At 41.4% G+C, this 24,598-nt stretch overlaps 3 long non-coding RNA genes across 8 annotated transcripts; all 3 read right to left on the reverse strand.

Annotated features, from left to right (window-relative positions):
• Positions 1 to 7,470: 7,470 nt before the first annotated feature.
• Positions 7,471 to 11,209, reverse strand: LOC123097315 (uncharacterized). Of its 6 annotated transcripts, none has more exons than XR_006447005.1 (3): positions 9,401 to 11,203; positions 8,957 to 9,187; positions 7,471 to 8,862 (listed from the first exon to the last, which is right to left on the reverse strand). It is a non-coding gene; the product is annotated as an uncharacterized lncRNA (long non-coding RNA). The 6 variants fall into 6 exon arrangements; XR_006447004.1 differs by having other exon boundaries at positions 7,471 to 9,187; positions 9,401 to 9,610; positions 10,435 to 11,201; XR_006447002.1 differs by having other exon boundaries at positions 7,471 to 9,187; positions 9,401 to 9,457; positions 10,435 to 11,197.
• Positions 11,210 to 11,378: 169 nt separating this feature from the next.
• On the reverse strand, positions 11,379 to 14,034 carry LOC123099858 (uncharacterized). Its single transcript, XR_006448261.1, has 3 exons — positions 12,722 to 14,034; positions 11,651 to 11,729; positions 11,379 to 11,548 (listed from the first exon to the last, which is right to left on the reverse strand). It is a non-coding gene; the product is annotated as an uncharacterized lncRNA (long non-coding RNA).
• Positions 14,035 to 18,720: 4,686 nt separating this feature from the next.
• Positions 18,721 to 19,228, reverse strand: LOC123099859 (uncharacterized). The gene is made up of 3 exons (XR_006448262.1): positions 19,060 to 19,228; positions 18,891 to 18,966; positions 18,721 to 18,800 (listed from the first exon to the last, which is right to left on the reverse strand). It is a non-coding gene; the product is annotated as an uncharacterized lncRNA (long non-coding RNA).
• Between the last annotated feature and the right edge of the window lie 5,370 nt (positions 19,229 to 24,598).

Below are 24,598 nucleotides of genomic sequence, written 5' to 3' on the forward strand. Positions count from 1 at the left end.
AACAAGAGGCGGAGAGAGAAGAAAATAATGGAGAGGAAAGAGGAGGCAGATGGGCTGAGAGGAGATCGCCGGCGTGGCCCTCGTCGTCGGCGGCCGGCGGGTGCTCTCCGGTGGGGCGCGCGGAAACAGGTGACAAGCATCTCACGCGCATGGCGGCGCAGAGGGGACCTAGCGAAACGTCTTTTTTACTCGTGCCCGAATGGCTTGTGTGGGGCGGACGAGCTATGGGCCAGAGTTGGCCCATCTGACCGAGCAGACTCGCCTGGCTCCAGCCCAACATCGACTACGCTCCGAAACAATTGTCAGCGAACGAAACCGTTTTAGTACCACCTCGTTATATGTTTTAAATTTAAACTGACAGCGCAAAATCATGGGAAGAAGCGTATTGTGACGGTGAACCCGACAAAGTCAATCCGTGCTTTATTATTAGGGAGAGATATATAGCAAACATGCCCGTGCGTTGCAACGGAAGAAAAACGCACTCCCCTATACTCAATATCCATGCCTATGGGAATGTGTGTTGAGGAATAACATGAAGGAGAATTTTGTTTTCAGCCAACCAATCTTTACAAACCGCTAGTAAACTTATGCGTTTTACAATTTGCTGGTTTGGTTAAAGACGGTCATCTCTGATTGTGATGAAAAAAATAAACTCAAGCATAGGAATAAAAAGACATACAAAAGATAACAAAATTCAAAGTATCAAAACATAAAATAAAAAATCTGCTGCATTTTTGCATATTTCTGCCTTTTTTGTGAGCATTTTTTCTTTTGTGTTGGCTCCATGTTTGAATATTTCTTCATCCCTTGTGTTTTATTTCGCAACTGGGTTGAATCTTAGTTTTTATTTTATTTTGCCGATAGTTTTTACGACGCTTTTTAGTTTTTTCTGTTTTTCTTCATTGGTCATCCGTGCATACCGTTCTCTATCCATTTTCCTTCTTTGTTACTTGGTATCAATGACGGGAGATTGTGATCCAAATCGCTTGCCTGCATGAGAGCTTTTTATATTGTATATACACCGTTGTTAATTAAAAAAACAAAACTGAATAGATTTTGCATCATAAATATAACATTGGTGGATGTATTGATAGAGCGTCCAGTTTTTCCTAGAGGCAATTTAGGAAATAGAAAAATGACATTGAAGCAAGAGCAATGGCATACACACATTTTCCTAGTTGTAGATCGGATGTCAATGCATAATGACATTGTAATAATTTGCTGAACTAATTTTAGCGAGACACACTATGAGATTCTAAAAAAATTGGCCGTTCGTTTGCTTTTCGGATGTATGCTGTCTTTTTCTTGGGTACACGGCACATGTAGAGCAGGCAATCACGTTCTTTGCTTCCTTATATTTCTGATATCATCACATAGTCTTTCTCATTTCCTTCCTTAGCCCCCCTGACGCAACATGAATCACGTCTATTTCTATTTGCTTCCTTATTTCTGAAATCACAAGCCTCTTTCCCTCCTTAGCCCCTCTCTTTCCTTCCTTACTTAGCCCTCTGATAGAACGTGAATCACGTCTATTTCTCCTTGCTTCCTTATTTCTGAAATCAGCCTATCTTTCCTTCTTTAGCCCCTCTCTCTTTCCTTCCTTAGCCTCTCTTTCTTTCTCTCTTTTCTTATTCCCAAAATGACTTCTTAACTCCCAGGAAAATCATTGACGTATATAAATTGGGTGGATCAGACTTAAGGGGGCGATGTGGTATTATTTGACAGGCGAGTTGGCCTTCCTTTTAACACATAGCATAAGCTGGCTCGGTTGGTCGTGGCGTTAACTCCTCAACAGGAGGTTGCCTGTTCGATTCTGTACTCATGCACTTTTTGCCTCGGTCTGACCCCGATTCCAAGACATCGAGGAAGAATTTTTTTAGGCCCAAGAGAAACGGACGCACGAAGGTTTTTGAGACGGACCGACGAAAATTACGGACGGATCTTTATCACATGAATAGTACCATCTCGGATGTAGAAAATAATATAGGTGAAAAAAAACTGAAAGCGTAAATTCACAAGAAGAAGCGTATTGTGACGGTGAACCCATGGAGTCAATCCGTGCTTTATTATTAGGGATAGATAGCAAAAGAGCCCGTGCGTTGCAACAGGAGAAAAAAAATACCATACACCCCAAATTAGTAGGTAATATTTTTTTGTCATGACTTTAAATATTACACACCAAATTAAAAACTATAAACATTTCAAAAAATCATTTGAGGTTTATTTATATTTTATAGTAAATATGCCCGTGCGTTGCAACGGGATAAAAAAGTATCCCAGCAGAAGGTATAGGCATTTGGCACGTGCACGTTGTAATCGGCTAAGTAAATAAATAAATTTATAGTTCTTTGTTATTCCAGCATAGCAATTCATTGAGGATATCTGAAGACTCTATTAATATTTGGAATATCATGTCATCAGAGGACCAGCCCCATCATCATGAGGGCCTTTTGTTTCCAGCCGACGTGCAGTATGTCGTTGTCTTAATTGGCCTGGTTTTTATGTAGCATCGATTCGTGTCTCTTGTGAAGACCATGTCAATCTCTGCCTACATCCCACATCCGTTATCTCACCACTTAGGTGGTAATCATCCAGCAGCCAGTTTCTGGATATGTGCAAGTTTTGCACGTATATAAACTGGTATGGTTATCCCTTAAAAAAACTGTTATGGTTGGATGTAGAGGGCCGAGGTGGGACTATTCATAATTGGATGAACCCTCTTACATACAACACACAAACATGTGCTACGTCAACTGGTCGCTGCTTTATACGCTGAACGGGAGAACCTGAGTTCGACTCCACGTAGCTCCGCTATTTTTGCATCGTTTGCCGGTGAACCCTATTTTCCACCGGCCCTGGTCAACTGGTCTCAAGATGATGTGCCGGCTCATAGGGATAGGGGTGATTGTATGTGTGTATGTATGAGCGTCTGCGCCCGTACTATGCCAAAAAATCATGTTAAGCAAAAACTTCATTTAGTTTAATCATCAACTTCTATATCTAAATAGCCAACCCCCACTAATTATTCCTCTCAACATGTAAGCATGCCACATCATCGCACAATATGCATGAGAAAAGGCTCACCCCCACTACCCTTACCATATGTCTCTCATCAACATGCAATCATGCCACTTTATCATGAAACATGCATGAAAAAAGACCAATCTGATCATGCAAACATATATGAGAATTTTTATTCTATTATGCTATTTATATTTAGTAAGAATTTTACAACTATATATATAGTAATCGAAAATATAGGTTTTTTCAGTTTTTTTTGTATTATTACTTTAAATATTCATGATTCATATAACGAATCACATTAAAAATATGCTGCAAAGTATTCCCGCAACAATTTGTGGGGTATCATCTAGTTTTGTTAAAGCATAATACATGCACAATACATGTATTTGTCTACCCAAAGAGATGCATGGTTGCATGCTCATGTATTACTACGTAGAAAAAACACCCGGATGCAACTTTCTTGTTTCCCAATTAAACCTAGGGACCTTGTTAAAAAAAGGGACCTTGTTCCACCCTTGACTCTCTTGTCACCCAAATACGAACTTAAATGTACATTATTGCTACAATCAAAAGGTAATGAACTGCTCATAAAAAATTTCTTCGTATGTACTTTCTTATGCATGCACCGTCAAAAACCTAATGCTTGCAACAAATAATTACTGGCCATTCAATGTATGGACAAGAAAAAACATTATGGAACTCCTTACATGTTGTGAGTCCAAAATAGAAACTATGATAATTATCCAACTCAATGGCCAAGGAACATAATTTAGCACAATGGCAAAATGCCAAATGAAATGCAAATTTTCTAATTAGCAATTCCAGTTTCAAGCGTAGGTGAACGAGGCAGTTTTTGTACTTTGATTTCCTGCTTGCGAATATTGCGGTCAATCTATATCTCCACAACTTGCCCTTACACCATATTTTAACTAACGTCCAAGTAAGAAGTCTGCCGATGGAGAAAATGGTGGTTTCCTTGAACCAAACAACAATACAGCTAAATGAATCAAACAAATAAAGTTGTGACATGTACTTGGGGATCCGTGTGTGGTTTCCAATTTTAAAATTAGTAAAAGATAATTCTACAATTTTCAAAATGTGGGCATGGAGGATCGAGCTATCACCTCAACATTGCCTTGCCAGATGAATCAAATTACTGATAATAGCACTTAGACATAGAAATAACATAACTTAAATTGCATCACCCCAAAAATTTAATATTGCAAAAATGCATGGATAAAAAAATGGTAAAACTATAGGAAGGTCTAGCTAGTCATAAAAATATGAAAGCAGTAGTGATGTAGCATGATGGAATAACTTACCGCTCGAATATTGATGCGTAAAGACGATGCTGAACCAGAACGAAGTAATAATCTGCTCTCATCATATTGTCTTCTCATCATGTTAGAAGGATTTCTCTGTAACGGAGCATATAAAGGTTAAGAACATCAGACAAAGCTAAAATCTAAGAAGCATATAAAGGTTAAGAACATCAGACAAAGGTAGAATCTAAGATAATTGGGTTGTAGCAATGTAAGTTGCTTGTTTCGATAGACTTTTTCCACTGGAGAAACCACATTAACAAATAATCGATGGTACATCTGCAAAATAATCTTGAAAAAATCGTATATTTCACACTAATTCTGCATGACTGCAGATGAAGAACTCAATTGCTTATGGTTTTGCTCAAACAGTCGTGCATCGTAATTGGACTAACTTAAATGCACATGTTCTATGGCAATCAGGACAACCAGTGTTCCGATCATGTCAGTGCTTGGGTACCAAATTTATCAACGTGTAAATCACCCAGACCTAGATCACTGATCTGATCCTGAGTCATATATAATAAAATGTTTATGTTTATTGCACATCTGTTTTCCTCACAACATCGCTTTTCCTATTTCATCTCGTGCTTTTGCCATATTTGTTTGTCTCCTCCCAGTGCGCCACTAAAATCAATCATGGCTGAAGTAGCTTGGGTAAATCTATTGGCATTGCAGCGGCTTATCGATGATTATGCGTCTCTTGGAGACGTCCGTCGCGGCAATGAAGTGACGATGCGGTGTCATACCGGAAAAGTCGGTGAAGAATTGCATCTCTTTCCACAACAGCTGGTGTGTGGATGGTGCATGTCGGAGTCGCTTCTCGAAGACGTGCTCGACGAATAGTTATTTTTTTCTTTAGCGTGATGCAATCATACAGAACGTCGTGGCGTGGGGTTGGTGCAGAGATCAGTGGTTTGATGCAAATCGCTAGGTGCAGTCGTCCGGTGGCTACTTGATGCAGGGTTGCAGGTTCGCTGGCGCGGATGTTGTCTTGGTGTCGGTGTACCGGCTGGTGTTCCAATATTGTAGACGTATCATGCGTGACGCGGTCGGTCGTGTGCTTGCATGCTGATGTGATCCGTCTTGCCGGCATGAGTAGCACACGATGTACGCCGGCTGCATGCAAACACAGTGATTCTGTGGGTGTTCACGTGTCTTTGGAGGCCACACATGCATGTGGCATGGCTGAGGGTCGTGTGCCCAGTCGTTGCTCGCCGTGTATCGTCTATATCCAAGTCGGCTGAAGTACGCTCGCCTGCATCGGAGATTTGTGTACGCGTATAGCTTCTGTCCATCCAGAGATCCGCGTACTTGTACGCGAAGGAAATCAACGCGGGAGCTACTCCATGCGCGTGTCCTTCGCTGCTCCTCGCCGCTCGGGTGGGTCCATGGGTAGACGACGCTGCAGGCGCGTGGCTATGGAGCGGGAGAGGCGCCGGAGTTGCTGATGAGTCGCCCAGCCACCCGTTACGTCGTCATTCGGCTAGTGTGCTCCGGCAAAACTTGTGTCGATGCAGAGATGGGGTTTGCTGGTGGATCCGATCTTGAAGCCCGCCACATGCAGCAGTGCCCAACCATCTCTCCTCTATTAGCAAAACAGCAGCCAGACAAATTTGCATCGTCGCCGGTGGCCTAGCTCCTGGCACTGCTGCCAGATCATGGTGGAGGGAGGAGAAGAGGCTGCTGCTCCGGATCGGGGATGGGAGGAGCCGGGAGGTGGCGCGCCGGCCTCGTCGTATTGGTCGGGTGCGGCGACAGCCGTCAATTCTCTTGGGCGAAAAATGGGTCGGGGCGTGGGGCGTCAGGGCTCGGTGCTGCTTAACCACGTTGTGTGGCTTAGAGTCCTGCTCGGATTGGTTTGGTGGACACGTGGGCCAGGCAGGAAGCGACGGATGACGGCCTAATGTAAATTTAGTACCACCTCGAATATGTTTTAAATTCAAACTGAAAGCGTAAAATCACGGGAAGAAGCGTATTGTGACGGTGAACCCGACAAAGTCAATCCGTGCTTTATTATTAGGGATATATATATATATATATATATATATATATATATATATATATATATATATATATATATATATATATATATATACTAGCAAAAGGGCCCGTGCGTTGCAACGGGAGAAACAAATGCTTATATGTTGTCACTTTTCTTTGCCCCGCCAGTTATGGTGGTCACACTTTTAGCATAATCTAGTTGTTATACATTTCGATATCTTACATTAGATTGATATATGATGTGTAATATTTTAAAATTGCCTATATGAAGAGTACATGTATTTTCCGAAAAGAAGTCATCAATATTAGCAAAACCATGGATATTGTCCCATTAAAGTCACGCTAATGTTCGCTGATAAAGCCTTTTGGACATCAAAGTATTTATCTTTTCCTTGAAACAGTTCCTGAAATAATATAATAGACTTTTAATGTCCTACCATGAGAAGAAAGACCGCTTCAAATGTTTTAAACTATCTCAGGGTTACTTGGTTGGTGAAGTTCTTCATTGTGTACTACTACTTGAAATTGCATTCGAAATAACATACCAACTACACTTTTTCCTGGCTAATTCAAGCAGCGCCTGAAAGAAATAGGCTCTACAAACTCAATAAACAAACTGTGCATTTAGACGCTAGTGTCCTTAAAGAAATGAGATTCCACTGGACTTGTTGCCAAATTCTTAAAGCTATTCATATGATAAAATCAAAAACCATGTATAAATCAATCAACACATATTTCAATATAGAGAGAGGTGTTTACCATCCGCTTATCAGTTTGCATGAGACTCAATTAAGACAAGAACAAAATAGTACTCCCTCTGTAAACTAATATAAGAGCGTTTAGATAACTATTTTAGTATTCTAAACGCTCTTATATTAGTTTACGGAGGGAGTAGTACTGATAAACACCATGTACTGGACGACAATGGCATCAAGAAAAACCATTCGCCTCACATGCGTGCAGTGCAGGACATACCTGCGACTTTTTCGCAACATGCTGCATCGCTCAACTTGATTTGCTGACTAAAGGACATGCAACTTCTTTTTTCATCCAGGAAGTGAATTATGCCAATTCTACATTGTAAATTTCTTCAGTTCAAGAACAATCAACACCAAAGGTGTTTAGCAAAGATTCTATAACATTATTGAAATAGCTACTAAATACAGCTAGATCAACTAACCTCCCTCCCACGGACTATCATCCGGGCTGCAAATCAGCATGAGCACACCATGACCCAAGAATATTGAATTTGAAGAAGAAAAAGAAGGAACTATGCAACCACGTAATCTAGCATCATACCCAAAAATCACAGCACGGCAGACGGCGGCGAACTCCGGCATGCAAATATAGTAGTCAAATATCCGAAAAGGGTCCCCATTCCTCACGATCTGATATAAAACAGGAGCACCTTCAGACCGATTGATTGTTGTGGTCTGAACTCTGGAAACCTGAATCAACTCATGTGCAATATGTGATAGTGCAACATGAAGGTTCACAAAATCAAATTCTGAAAAAGTGGTAGTGCTCTTCCTCGTTGAGTCCATAATAAAGCAACTAACTTGGCTGCATACAAGCTTGTATAGCTGGACAGATATGATGTTGGACGGCTAGGTTCAGAATCATATAAAATCAGTTCTTCGGAATAAAGCAGGATCCCGTCGGCGCTGCCGGCGATGCCGAAGCGACTGAAGTCAATCTTCTTCCAGTCTTCCTGCATCTCTTCCCAAAATCGCGTACCCCTTCTTGGTCATGTGAACCGGCAGTGACTCCTTGCCCAGCTCCTCGCTCCTCTAGATCATATCAGCGGGGTATATTGTGGAATCAAGGTTGTGGATGATGGGGGCTGCCTGTTCTGGGCCAGAAACATAATACATCATTATCTAGTGTGCCTGCCCTTCCTTCCAAAAGAATTATGCATCTACTTTGCCTACAAGAGCACCATATCTGAAAAAGAATGGATAAACATGTAGTTCCTTCCTAATTAGCTAAGATTTGTGAATCAGTACGTTGGAAGGATGATACTACTAATAATAAGATAATTAGAAAATTCTGAAGTGTGAATGATAAGAGATCAAGCAGTCTCAGTAGAATTAGTACAGACTACACAGTGCGTCGACAATACATGACAAATAAAGACACGTTCATAATCTAGAAGACAACCATTTCATATTCCTGAGGCAGGGAAGATAACATATGAAATCTGAACCTGCATCATTGTACTGTTTAGGCTTTGCTTTGCTTTCCTTTCCATACCACGTCCTTTGTTCCACATGTTCCACTGCATTTTTCACTTAAACAACTTCATGTTGAACCAAAAGACACCACCACCAATGTCAACAGCGAACATATTCCGTAGCTGATGGTCCATCTTTTTCAAGTAGAAATTCAGAATAGAGGTGTGTCTTTGTTAGTAGCTCACCAACCCGCAGAATCGTGCCTTGAGATCAAAAGGCTTCTGCCTTGCTGATTCTCTCTTTCTGGCCTCCTCTTCTTCATCTAGCTTGAGCTGGGCCTGACACAACTCTTCCTCCTTCGCCATCACCTCCGTATAAAGAGATGGGGAGATTCTAATGCTACTAAGTAAGAAAAATAGCAATACACATTACCTTTATATGCGGGCTCTGTAAAGCACTGGATCTCCACCAATATAAACAACCAGTTGTCCAAAAATATAAAACAAATACGAAAAAATATATATCTTCAGAAATCTGCTTTCAGGTAAAGCAACTCGTATATGGAGATGGTCCTTCGAGTAATGGTGGTGAGTGTGAGCCATTTTGCTGTGTGCCTCAATCACAAACATGTTTCCAGTGATCACAAGGACGACCTCCTTCAATCTGCATCACCATTACAATATATTAAGCATCGAAGTGAGATTAACTACACTTGATACTTCTTTTTGAAAGAAACTGCACTTGATACTTATATGGTACTGATTACTAAAGGTGCAATCTTGCCGTGTTAGGCCGTGTGTGCGGCAAATTTTGTGAAAAAAAATCCAGCATTTATTTGAAATAAAATATGCAATATTTGTAAGATATTAAGCTTACGGATAAATGAGATTAAGCTTACGGACATCCCAGTGCAGATTGCAGTGTACTTCAACTCTGCATCACCATACAAGTATACAACATATTAAGCTTACGGATAAATGAGATTAAACATACTTGATAGTTGATACTGATGTTACTAAAGGTGCAATCTTGCCTGTACTTCAATCTGCATCACCATTGATTGTAACTGCTGCCTACTTATGCGGCCTAATTCAAAAATAAATAAATCAAAAGGACGTTTGTGCCTGCTTGTGTAGAGGGACTAAATATATGCAACTGTAGAGTTCACGACACGAAATCAGCTTCCTGAGTGCACAAAGCAGCAAATTCACTTCTGCCTACAGTTCAAGACAGAAGGCTATAACCAGCAGACCATGCTAAATGGTCTCCTTAACGGAATCTGTTCAAGTATAGCATACACCTTATTCTTCCTAATCATGCGATGGGCCTACCTCTTTCATGGAGTATCCAACAGTTAATTCGTCTAAACGGCAAACACCTTTTCATGCCAATGTACAGAGCTGAAGCTACTGGAAAATTTAACTGAAGTGAATCAACCAGATCGGAGAACAATGTTAGTCTCTCTAGGACAGAGCGAGTAAGCATGATGAATCAAACAATGAGAAATTAGTTGTCTCTCAATTAAAAAATCCAGAATGGCTGGGTGAAGTTCCGTGGTTCGTGTGCTCACAGATTTGAGATCACGCCATAAAATTTTTGGTTGAATTTAAGCTGGTGCTTATCAACTTGATTACCCTTGAAATACTTGTCACTCTAAGCCAACCAAATATGACATGGTAGCAACCTGTACATAGTGAATCATTACCTTAGACATTGTTCTTAATTAACCTAGTCCCTCTAGCTTGTGGATAGACTAACTAAACACAACAATGAATCAATCAATGAAAAATTAGCTGAAGATCAGGAAGTAGCACACTAAGGTTCAGTTTATGTTTGCTTCATTAACTGTAGGTTTCTAGAAAAACAAATAGCATGATTCCAATTCTCCTTGTGTCTTCAGTATGCAATACCTCATGGAGAACCGGCACTCGGAGTTCCGGCGATGTGTAGAGCAACGTCGGATTGCAGATGGTCTTCCGGCGAAGTAGGTGGAGGCGAGATTGGACAGTTCCCGCACAACAATCTCGTCTTACAAACTTGCAATGCGATTTACTTGTGCTTCCACTCTAGGGTTTCTTCTTATGGCAGGGAGATTGATCTGATATTCGGGTTGGACCCATAGCTACGTGTTGGAGCAGTATTCCATCGTGAACACGCCATCGACTCCTATCCAAATCAGAGACGTCCGCCTCGAGGTGGAGAGGGCTGGGGGTGAGGAGTTGGGGCGGGTGAGGAGGCGAAGAAGAACAGGGCAACGACGGCGCTGCTCGAGGGTAGCTGGAGAGGAAGACTGGCCGCGCGTGGCGGCGGTGCCGTGCCGTGTAGGGAGAGGACCCCGTGCTATTGTGCCTTGTGCGTACGCAGAGGAGAGGATAGGCCGCCGATCTACAGGAGCTCGCTGCCGCCACCAGATCCCGGCCCCACCGCTCGAACCCGCCGCTTGCCGGAGATCATGCCACCGCCGTCGCAGGTTCCCCCTGCTCCCGTGCGCAGCGGAGTTGGAGGGATGGGGGCGTGGCGGCGGAGGGCGTCTGGAGTTATCGTGCGTGAGACAGGGCTCGTTGAATCGTGTTTATATTTATATTAGTACCACCTCGTTTATATTAGGATTTTGTCCGTACAAATTGTAAAAGCGTATTCTGACACGAGAAGAAAGCGTATTGTGACGGTGAACCCGACAAAGTCGATCCGTGCTTTATTATAATATAATTATTATTATTATAATTATTATAATTATAATTATTATTACAATTATAATTATAATATAATATAATTATAATATAATATAATTATAATTATAATTATTAATTAATTGTATTATTATTATTATATTATTATTATTAGGGAGAGACTAGCAAAAAAGCCCGTGCGTTGCAACGGGAGAAAAATAATACGGTACACCCCTATCCTGAAGCATGGCTCAGAACCCACCACAACTTCACTTCCTATATTTGAACATGGCACTCCATTTAGAAATAGTAGCTAGTTCAAAATTATTCAGCCCATATACTATCTGGTTAATTCCTGTAAAAATAGATTAAGAGGTTAAATAATTAGTCATCCCTTTGAATAGTAATGCTCACCTTTTGTGATATTTGGATTGGATGGTGAACTTCAGAAACTCACCTCATCTCCCTTTCTTCCTAAGGTATACCCCCTTCGCTAGTCTCATGAAGACGAGATCTCTAAAGAATCAACATAGTACCTGTAGAAAGAAAATAGTTATGTACAAGTAGGAAGCAACCCTATGCATGTCCTCATTCGTTAATAATCTCAGGCCATGATTGCGTCAGCATCCAATTGTTTTCGGTCTGCTACATGGATCAATTAGTTTGGAATAATGACCAAAATATCAAACTACTGGATGAGATTGTTTTCAGTCTGCAAGACAGATCATTTTTCTCGAAATAATCACAAAGCTATCAAACTACTGGATGGAATGAACTATAGAAAAATCTAGGGAGAGCTATTCAATTGAAACTATCGGCATGCAGAAGTACAACTTTCAGCAATGGTAATAAATAGAATGACCTAGATGCATGGCAAGCAATGTGAAAATGAATGTTCTTTGCGTAAAGATTTCTTCAGCGTTAGCTAGTAACAAATATGTAATTCGCCATATGATATCAATACAGTGGAAGATATAAGTGCGTTCTTTTTCAAAACATAGCACAAGGAACCAAACCATCCAATTAGTTGGTTCACATAAAATCAATCCACATACTTGTCATGTAGCAGACATTTTACCTTTGATAAACTAAGTAATTAACACTCGCAGCTATTGTTATATTTTCTTGTTAGGAAAAGCAATCAAAATTCCCAAAGGCGTTAAGTTGTCACATAGTTGTATGTCTGTGTGTCTTGTCCAGAAGGTTTAAGCAACTGCCAAATGTGGCCTTTAAGCAAGTTGAGATTACGTGTTGCGGAGAACAAATATGATCCCAAAAGAATAATTCCCTGTGGCGGCTTGGAAAATAAATGCGCTGCCGAGTAATTAACTTCATAATTAAGCACACAAGCCAACCATAATCAAGCATACAAGTCATCTGCATCTTCCCCTAAAAAAATTCATCTGCATTAGTACCGTTACACTACATGTCGCAACAACACGTTATTTCAGCATTATTCCCTTGGAATATGTACAGTGTAGTGATGAATGTGTGGAACAAAAAAGAGACGTGGCATTATGGTTGGTACCTTGAAGAATGCCTTGCTCTTGAGCTGGTTGTCCAGTGCTCATGAACTGAAAGCAACAAGAAGACCAGGATGGATAAACAACCAACGACACACAATTTGCTGATATTATAGGCCCTGCCGATTGATTCGCAGACAAGCAAAACGCCAGTCAGACCTCATCGAACTATACTTGGACGCTGATGGCATGATCGGGGCTAAGAACCATCTCGTCCAGCGTCTCCATGACGGCCCTGCCGATGGCGGACTGCCAGTACAACTCAAACGCCCCCGCCATCCCTACTCTGAACCCTCTCCCTGCTAATCAACATTATCAGAATTCAGAACAACACCAGCATTTTCAATTCCAGTCAGACGGCCACACCGTCACGCTGGAATCCAAAAAAATCAAGCAGGTAATTTGCAATGATTTCTCTGTTCTTAATACACTTGTTGCCATGCTTGTGTTGTACAGTCTGCACGACATCTGAAAGTGTTGTATTTTAGCTTTGTATGGTGAACAATGTATGCATGGGGAGTCGGGGATCCTGAAAAATCAATTTAATCACATAGTATAACCATCCAAGTACGCACCCACGCATCATCATGAAGTAGTGGAATAAGACACCTGAGAGTTGAAGGGATCGGACTTGCATTGCTGAATTAGCACCACAACCAAGCCAGGTCGTAGGTGTGGATCACGATGGTGAAGAGATGGACTGAATCCGCCTGGATACAGATTTACCGTGCATTGCTGGACCATATATTTGTGATCCTTCAATTGTAGCTACACGTGTGTTCAGTAGAGGTAGTATCGCAGTGCTGTATAATCGGAATCAGACCATCTTGGCGATGTGCCGTGGAAGGGCACCTTCCAGAGTTGTACGTGCTTCACCATGAACTTGTAGGAGCCCCCCATGTTGTTGAGCGGCCCGCCGGCGTGGTCCTTGCTCTACCCAGTCAAACACAACCCTTGCAAGCTGAGGACGTTCTTGCCGTGGTTGGCGCCGAGCTGCACGAGCTCGACGGTGCCCTCCTCCTCCTCCTCCTAGAAGGGCTCGTCGTCGTCCTCGGGCCCGGCGAGCGACGCAAGGGAGGCGGAGGGAGAGGAGGAGGAGTTGCCTGCGCGGCCCGCGGGGAAAAGCTCTCTGGCGTAGGAGGGGAAGTGTTGGCTGTTGACAGGGAACGATCAACACGGCCCAGTCGAGCGGGCCGGACGGAAGAAACTTAGCGACTTATACAAACGAAAACCAATAACCTCTTTATTAGTAATGCTTTAGTACCATCTCGAATATGTTTTAAATTTAAACTGAAAACGTAAAATCATGGAAAGAAGCGTATTGTGACGGTGAACCCGACAAAGTCGATCCGTGCTTTATTATATTATATTATATTATATTATATTATATATATATATATATATATATATATATATATATATATATATATATATATATATATATATATATATATATATATATATATATATAGCACATATGCCCGTGCGTTGCAACGGGAGAAGTAATTGACATGTCCATGAAAACGTATATCAATGGACACAACAACATCCGGATGGTGCCACCTCACAACAGCACGGATACGCACGCCGAGGCTGAAATCCACTCCCTCCTTTGTTGTGGTTATATGTCACGAAAGTCTTAAAAATAATTATTAACGCAAGATTGCTGGACTTCGGAAGGATTAAGTTGAAAAGCTTACGAAAACAAAATAATAATAATGAGGCAAATTTGACCTACACTACCTCAAATTCAACGTGGTCAAATGAACAACATATTATAAAAAATTAGGCTAGCTATGCAACTACACTGGAGAAAAAACCATCCTAAAACCAGAGATTTGTCCATGAAGCATGATGAATGTGCTTTTCTGTTTGCAGAAGTTGGACTAAATTATGAGGCAGGACTTTCAACACCTGGGTGCCCCTACACCCTCAACAAACAGTAAATTCAAAATAAACTGATTTTTTTTTGAAACTTTGAGAGATCAAACATGATCAAACATTCTATGTTTTTGCAAAGTTTCAGCTACAAAAAACATGCGAGGAGCTCTCGCCTAAAAAAAATCATAGTTCAAAGTTTATGTGCCAGAAAAAGTGTGCCAACCAGCTCTTGTAAGATGAAGACCGGCTCTATTCCTGCATAACAAATTTGGTGATTTTTGCTTACTGCATCTTTCCCTGACAGTCATCCATCATTATAATGGATAGTTTCCCTGTTCTTAATGTAAAGACAGTAAAAAGGAATAATTCTATGTGCACACCAAGGTGCATGTTTTATACCTTTTTTCCATTGTGATCAATCTTATATGTTTGCATCATTGATATCAAAATTATATCTTCCTTGCACCACGAAGTCATTAGTTTAAAGTGCAAAACTGATGGATAGAACTGGAGGTACAATGGCGTACCTTGGATGGAGCACATACGTACGGTGTTTCGGAAACTCGGCGGAACAGCGAGATTGGAAAGTTGAGGCGCGGATGCAACCGATACCTCACACCGAGCTTGTCGGAGTTGATTGCGGTCATCTATTATCCCATGCCTCGATTTCTTGAATCATCATAGCTACGTATTCTCCCATTACATGCAAATCACGGGAGAAAACAATCAATGATTTGATTAGCATGGCACGGAGAGAGTCAGATCCACCCAATCTATCGCCGCATGGATGTGTCGGCGAAGATAAATCCAGTAAGGGTACTTACTGCTGGTCGCTGCTGGCCGCATACATGTGTCACGATCAATGATATAACTCGGCCGCAGCGGAATCCATCTGCCCAAAAGCATAGTTGTCGCTGCTGGTCGTCCCATGCTCGTCCCGTGCACTCCGCCGGTCGCCCCTCCCGGCCTCGAGGATCACAACTCTATAAGAAATCGGCCAAAATAAATTTCAACGTGCGCTACCGGCAAGAGCAAACGCCGTCCGATTCTGGAACGCGTGCAAAGAAACATAGAGAGAAGAAACGTTGGCCGTAGCTGAGCTGATGCGATTATTTCCAGAGGGCTCTCAGCTGATGAGAGAAGAAACATTGGCCGTAGCTGAGCAAACGCCGTCCGATTCTGGAGCACGTGCAAAGAAATACCGTGCGCCAGGAGAGAATACGAAAGATCACAGAGCCATGGATGTCGACGGGAGGCGGCAAGTCGGACGCACGACTCAAACGATGAGCAGAACTGCAGGCTGACAACCTGTCGACGCAGCGCCGCGATACGATCTGATTTGGGGTTTCCATCGAGGGACTCGACTCCTTTCAATAGGTGCCTTCGGCTTGTGGAACAGGTAACGAGTGCACGTCGGGAACCACGGGGGCTTGCTTGATCAGGGTTCGTGTCGGAGTAGGAGTTGGCGCCGGCGACCGGGGTGAAGGAGGAGCGAGTGGGGTTGGACCGTGTTGGTCGGTTACGGGAGGCGTGAGCGTCCGGGGTAGGGAGAGCGATGTGCGCCGAGAGCGAGGGCATGATTGTTGGACTTGGTCTCTTGGTTTCTAGGTACGCTCGTGGGCCAGATCAACGTGAGATACGCGGGGTAAAAAAACCGACGAAAAAATCGGTGGAAGAGGGACAAAAACAACAACGCACCAGGGGATATATAGATAGATTATTAGTACCACCTTGGATATACAAAAAAATTATAGACGTGTTGAAGAAAAAACTGAAAGCGTAAATTCACGGAAAGAAGCGTATTATGACGGTAAACCCGACAAAGTCAATCCGTGCTTTATTATTAGGGAGAGATTAGGGAGAGACTAGCACATATGCCCGTGCGTTGCAACGGGAAAAAATAAATCCTCGCATGTTCCAAGCGACACATCGGTGTTACCACTCTCTTCGCCATCGTGGTCACAAACGAAGACAATGATCGTGTAGGAAACACACCTGTGAAGAATTCAGGTGTCTCGAGAGGTGCAGGGAGGCGTGACAGTTTAGTGAGTGAGTAGGTGTAGAAGGGAAACTGAGCTTCTGGATCAGTATTAGGATCGGCCGTACTGAACCTATTGAACCTGATCATGTGTATCGCATAGACAGGCTTGAAATAACATTTGTTCAGAAACACCAAGAACTGTGAAATTTCATATGCACATCCTGCCTTTAGTTTGCCCATAAACTTAGGCACAAGCTTCTCACCAATCTCAGCATAGATGTGGTTGCCCTGCCCAGAAACAATATGCAATAATTACCAAGCATAGAAGGCTGAAGAAAATTACAACCAATGCAGGCGCCAAGGCTGGAGAAATCATATACCTGGGCATCCAAAAGGACCATGTCAGTGTGTTTGATAGGACCGTCATCAGCGTCTCCACGGTGATGCCACAAACGCGAAACATACACACGGATGGTGAAGTTCCTGTCCCCAACAACAAGAGACTGCAGACCAGCCATCGCCATCTACAACAAAAGGGTCATCACCAAAACACACGACCACCGTTAAACTAAATAAACCAGTATGACATAAGCCACGCCAATACATGCAAACACTCAAAATATCAACCCCGCCACACGGAACACACTTATTCAGCCATCGCCAAATGCCGTGTAACAAGATATCGTCCAACTCACAAAAGCATGCCACTGCATTAGTTTATTCCATCAGAGAATGCCAAGCTCTGCAAAAAATGTTGTTTCCTTTAGTAAGTAATGTCATCGATTGTTTAGTCTCAACTCCGACGTTGGTTTCAAAATGTCGAGGATTAATTGTTTATGTGGATGTAAAATTAGTGGTTTCTAGAATGTAAAGAGCAAGTCTTTTCTATACCAATTTGATAATTTTACTTTTCATATTGCAGATTGGTCTGGATGGAATCCCTATGGTTGATCCCAGTAGGGCAGTACAAACAGGACCCTAAGGATTTATCCCCTCGATACACTGACGAAATGGGAGGTTTGTTCATCAGGATCTTTTCAGAATTTTTTGTCATATTTTCTCATCATTGTTATGGTACTTAGTAGTTATGGTACTCTAATTGTTGACATTTTGCTTATTTAGGTTTTGGATTCAACTGTAATTGTGATTTGTGCGAAAACTTTGGTATACATTGAAGCAAAGCTAACAAGGCTGAAGTCAAACAACTATACCTCCAATGCTTTGCTTGATACTGTGACAGTAGCAACAGTAAAATGTCAAACACATCTGTAAGTCAACATGAAATCGTAAAACACGTCTGCTTGACGACCCTTTGACGTGACTCACTTGCCTTAAACGCGAACGTGAGCTTATACGGCTTCATCCACATTTTTTGACAACCCTTGAGTTGGAAGATGTGATTGTCCAAGAGGTGAGCATGGAGAGGGTTTCCATGGCCTTCCTATTTGGGCAACCGAAGAGTGGTGGATCAGGCTCTTTGGCTCTCGTGATTTTTAGAACATCCTGATCTAAGATTTTTTGGGATCAATCTCAACTCAAAATTATGTGGTTATCGTTTTATGTAGTTGAAGCTAGATTGAACGACCCTAAGCTCAATAATAGTCAATATAACTCCACGTGCCATTGTGCAACACTTGAAGCCAAATAAAATCAATAGCAACAAACTATAAAATAATTATTGGTCGACACAGTACACGATTATGTACTATTTGTCATTTCCACAGTATTGTCATGTCTGAACCCACAAACATCGAATTTGAAAGCAATCCATCATCTCTTATAATTGGCAGTCCTAAAAATGTATATCATGGCAAGCTCCAAAAGTTTACTACATATATATAAGTGATATTTTAAGTACAAACCAAAATCCAGTATTAATTTCTCAAAGGTAAAAAAATCCAGCTCTACATGCTCATTGTCTCCCTGCTCATTCCCTATTAACCGTTGGCTGCAAGAAATCTCTTTGGCAAATCACCTTCCACTGATTGAGCTCCCTACAGAAGCATATTGGTAGGAAAACAAGGTTAGCATATTGGAATTAGATATTTGAGTCATTTGACATTTCGAGATGAATTGATACTATTTGACATACCAGTTTTACTTTGGATTTTCCTAATACAATTGATGAATTCCAGTACACCAACAGGCATGTTATCTTCACATTCATTGTCCTTGAATGTTAGCACTTGGCCCAAAATTAGTTTTCTGAGTTCATATCCATCCTATTTATTCATTTTTTTGTAAAAGAATGACATCAACATCAGATGTATAATAATCATAGAAGCACATATCTATACGGTTGCAATATTTACCTTTAAAAATGGCAAATGTGGTCTTTCGTCTTCCCATGTGGACATGAATAGGGGAACAAGATAACCAGACAATTCCCTTATATAGGAATATAAATACACTTTATTAATATTTTCTACATACTCAAATCAACAAATAACCAGTATCTAGTATTCATCTTATGAAAAATACCTGTTGTAAACTGGAATATCATCTAGGATTTTATGTTGCCATAGGCGAATATCCTCGTTCCATCTAGACCCAGGGCATGCTTTTGACATTGCTTTTTGTAAGTGTTCGGAAATCCATATAATTTTTTTCATATATTTTGCGAGTGGGTTGTATCGGTACATTGGATTAATAGGAGTAGGGTCCAAAATGTACACTGTTCTGATATCTTGGTCCAATGTGAATAGAATGAATTCATCCATGGTTTGTACTGGAATATGGATCTGAAATAGGCTACATATTAGATGCAATATTTTTTTTTGCTATAAAGTATATAAAAGTGCTCTTACTGATTTAAATGTTGAAACATTGGTACAAGACCAACTACGAACAGAATTTGCTAGTTGCTCCACATCTAACTTTTTATGGTAATCTGGGTGCCTTCCATAATCAGTAGTCATCTAATATATAAAATAATTGGTTAAAAATGATAAAAAATCATTATATAAAAAAGTATATAATGAATATAAAAACATACCCAAAATTTCATGTCCAGATAATGCTTTGCTATCAATTGCTTTTTTTTGTCGTTTGGAAGTCATCCAACATAATCTTCCGTACGATCAAATTAAAGCAATCTCGGTCCATGGGTAAATCATCCTTTAGCATTCCTTGTAGTTTTTTTAGAGACAAGCTAATTGGATATGGTTTTGAACTATGGATCCATACTTTCCTGATCATGATACAAAGTAAGAAAATAAACCATTAAGAAAACAAGTAACATACTTTACAATTGCAATACTAATTTAAAATGACTTACTCTAAAATCTCAGTGTAATTGATTGATTTAATGAAGCTACAGAGTCCATCTGTTAACTCATGTAAGGTCATATTAGAAAGAACTGATATTAGTGATCTGTATTTATTTTCAACAGATAATGGTAATTTTTGTTTTGTTTTTTTAAAATCATCTAAACTTTCCAATATTTGAACATCATCAGGATCTCCCTTGGTGTCATCGTCACTTTCTTCAACGATTGTAGTCATTGCTGCAGTGTTTGTTTTCCAACATAATAGTATGCTAGCTAACTTAAACCTGAAAGAAGTAATCATTTCCTGTGCAACACGAACAATTATTAGTAAATGAAAAAGAAAACCAAATACCTTTTATTATTAAAAAACAAAAAAGGATATATACCTGTGTAATTGGGTAGGATAGTGCACATCCGGTGAAATATTCCATAAATTTAACCATAAATAAACCACATGAAGAACTATCTTTTTGAATTGCCTTTTGTAATTGTTCTGTGATCTTCCATTCAGTAAGATCAATGTCTTTCCAATCGTCGCTTGCCAAATTTTGACTTTTAAGAAGGTCCAAATGAAATTGTATTCCTCGTAGCTAAAAATAAAATAGTGGTAAGAAGAAATGATACACATCAGCGAAGTATATTAAAAATTGTGATGTAACTAACCGTATTAGCGAGATCATCTCTGTCAGAATTCCAGCATAATGAGTCTAGTACTTGAACTTCACGTTTTTTTGTATTCACAACAGCTAGATACCAATGTGTGTTGCTGGCATTTATTGGAAGTTTAATCTGTAATAAAGATAATTAGGAAAATAGTAAATGAAAATGTATGAAACCTAGAACATGTAAATTATGAATATGGATATTACCATGTCATGCTGCATATATTCGAGGACAGTCTCTGTCATGAAGGCACTATCTTCTTGTATTCCAAGGGTGCCATCTCGTTTAAATAGTGAGGTAACAAATGGACTCTCAAAATATACTTTATTATCATTCTGGAGATGTATTTGGTCCTTTATACAACATACATATGCATTGATCACCTATAATTAAGAATTTAAAAATACATTACTAACTGATATTACTGATTAGAAACTTTTTCCTGTTTGAGTAAGGGTACTTACATCATCATTTACCCACTCTTTTTTATCTAGCAGGCACATCAACTGATGTTGCAAGACAGAACTTCCATCTATCTGAACCAGCAATTCTTTTCTCAAAGATGATTCTATTGCTATATGAGCACATAGATCATGGTCGGTCAATGTATAGTCTGCAGAAAATCAAATAATTTAAGAATATATTGTATACGAAGCACACATAATAAATTAAACAAATACCTTGTGGGAGATAATCATAAACTTTGATCTCTTTATGTGAATCTGGTTCCTTAACATCATGTAATGGAAAAACAGGAGATATTGTCGATCTAGGTGATGATAATGTATCATGATTCATCTGATTATCTGATTCCGGCACAATTGATTCAAAACACTCTGAACCTGGAGAAGATGTTGACATAGTTGGTGACATAGGTGATGGCTCCAGAACACCTGATTCGGAAATTTTTGCCATTTTGGAAGGTCGGTTATCAAAATCCTCTACAATGTTCACTTGAGCGATGTAATCTAATTTCTGCAGTCACAACAAAAATAAAATGTAAACCTCCAACTGTTAGTACATCATAGTGAGTTTACAGTTGGGATGTTATTGCATAAACTGGATTTATCCAAGCTCAGAGAACCATGATATGCATCATGTGGCAGTACCATTGTTTAAAGGAGACAATATTATTTTTTGCTACTAATGTCGGTTCCATCAGCCTAATATTATTGCTCCAGTTTATACATGAAGCCCCATTGTTTAGTGTAGATGGCAGTTTGTATGTGTTTTAGAAAGCAAGAGCTCCAACTTATTTTTCAGCATTTTACTCTGAAGTTAAAATATTGCTTTTGAGGAACATGCACAATCTTGTATATCATGTGGAATGCTCAACCGTCGTCACTGCACATACTAAAGCAAAGCAACTAATGTGTCTCTTCCTGATCTTTGCCTCTTTGGACAGGGGATCGTTACAACTGTCAGATCTCTCGATAATAGGCTGCCCGGTGTGATGCAAATGCTGGCAGTATGTGTACTTCTTACTCAACTATTTGAATTAACAAGCATGTCAGTATTTTTCTCCTCATATTCTATTTTTCTTTTCATTGTTGAAGGACCAGAGCTGCACCACCAATGCAAAACCCATGATGAACCAGACAGCAGCAAAAAATGGAAGCCCCCTGATGAACGAGACACAAGTAGCAAACGGAAGCCCCCTGATGAACCAAACTGAACCTATAAATCTTGAAATTCACAAGAGGAAAGCTACAAGATATTCTTATGCCTCTCCAGAAGGGGTATTAAACCTACTACCACTCTTACGTTCAGGAGGATCTTGTGATAAGATGCTTCTCTTTTTTTTCTTTCATTACAAAGCTAGTTAGTTCTGGCCTTTCAAATCTTGAGATGTCCAATATCCTAATGCCTGTACAGTAGAGCGTTATCTCTGTTTTGACAGCAAGATTAATTAGATTGGTGTCTTTCAGTTATAATGCTAATGAAAAGAATGCATCCACTTTCTGAATATGCATCTGCCTTTGCTTTAATCTTCCCTGATCCTTGTTTGATTTGAGATTGTACTGACTAATTAGGCTTGTTTATCTGTCGGTGTTTCTAGCTGGGTTGAACGAGTGTAAATGTTAGCAGAGATGAGATCACCTAACACGGTGTTGCTACATAGCTAACGGCTCAAGACCAACATCACTGAATTATTTTTCATGAAAGAAAAACATCCCTAATTTACTGAATCATTTGTCCTGAAAGAAGAACATCACTTGGCCTGAAAGAAGAACATGCCTGATTAACTAACTGACTGAATTTACGTGAGCACACTTGCTGCCGCTGCTCTAAAAAGGCCTCTAGTCAACATATTAACATCATGGGCAATGTTTCTGAATGGCTCAAAATATTCACTGTCAAATTTTTCAGTATACTGTCAACTGAAAATAACTGCCTGAAGCTGACACTCTTTTTCAGTTTTGACGATAGAAACAACATCTAAAACAGGGAATTGCATCCAATCAATATCAAGGGGATATATACCTCTGTTGTAGCTGCCGACAGCGACATTGGATGGTTGGACGGGCGTTCTTGTTCCTCCGACGAACTCTGCGCTTCTTCCTCCGGCGAACTCGGCGGCGACATGGATGCTTCGACGAAGATTGCAATTTCGGCGGGATTTGATTTGATGTGATGGAGCTTCTAGTCCGAGGACCCTTCCTTCTTATAGTAGGCAACTCAAATCCGGCTCGGGAAATCCATTGATTGGTGTTGGAGAAGAACACGTATTTGCTGTTGGAGAAGAACACAGAGTCCAATCACGACACGGGAGCAGCAACTCTGCCGTCGCTGGAAGCTTGCGACGCCCTGGGCAGAGAGAGAACATGGGAAGGAAGATTTGTGCTAGTACAAATGCCCGTGCTGGATAAATATGAAGATTCAGAGAGGGAACATGGGAAGGAAGCAGAGAGAGACTGCGGGATAGGGGCTTCCTACCGGCGTCATGGAGGAACTCCGGTGAGGCTCGACGTGCTGCGGGTTGGACGGGAGGACAACAGCCGCGCCGCCGTCGCACCAAGGATAGGTTCGCGCGCTGCGTCGAGCTCCGCCTCCCCTAGCGTGCAGCCGCTCGCGGGCACACGCGAAAGCACAACGGCCATGGCTGATGGCCTTCAGGTCGCCGCGGAGCTCCTCCTGTCGCCTCCTGTCGCCGCTCGCCTCCGTTCGTCGGAACCCGCCTCCCGTGTACGTGCACTCCTCCCACTCTCTCCCCCCACGCATCAGCATCTGTCGCCCCCTTCGCCTTATCCATCCTTGTGCGGCAAAGGAAACAGATCATGTTGCCGCACATCCCATCGAACGGAAAGAAAGGGCAGCCAACCCAGCTGGTTCCGTCCCGTCGATAGTAACGCAGGGCGCGAGTTCGATCCCCGCACGCCTCAATTTATTTTTCCTTGCGCACGAAGGGTGCTGGATCGAAACTTTTTTTGCCTAAACAAACATACTTCATGGAGTGCGGGTCAAATAGCAAAAAACACAAGGACTATTCTGCAAAAATGCCGCGACGGTGAACCCGACAAAGTCAATCCGTGCTTTATTATTAGGGAGAGATTAAGGAAAGATATATATATATATATATATATATATATATATATATATATGATTATTATGTCTTTGTCACCTGGGGGCATTGTCACCCCTCTGGCTTTCGTCTGATCTAGATTTAAGATCCGTGTAGCAGCTTTTAGGTCTACAATTGATTAGTCCTCCATGATGCGGAGCATCCCTCGACCATCACCATGGACGTCACACCACCACCGCAAACACGGAGAGGACCGATGACGAGAGCTCGCACACGCGCAATCGAAACCGATGTTAATTCTTTCCTCTTCGCCCGGCCCTTGCGCTGGGAGCTGCTGCCTCCGCCCGGGTGCCCGGGCTTGGAACCCCCGGGTGCCCGGCCCCCCTCCAGCCGGCCCTCGGCCCAGTCCGGGTGCCCAGCCCCTGCTGCCCCGGGTGCCCGGCCTCACCTGTGCGCGCGCCTCTGTCCGGTCCGGGTGCCCGGACCCCTCTGAATGCCTGCGTGCATTTTTTGGGTTTTGACCCTTGTATCCCCCTCTCCCTCACAATTCGTCCCTAGGCTATAT

This window comes from Triticum aestivum, chromosome 4D, assembly GCF_018294505.1.
Source record: "Triticum aestivum cultivar Chinese Spring chromosome 4D, IWGSC CS RefSeq v2.1, whole genome shotgun sequence".
In the NCBI taxonomy this organism is placed as follows: Eukaryota; Viridiplantae; Streptophyta; class Magnoliopsida; order Poales; family Poaceae; genus Triticum; species Triticum aestivum.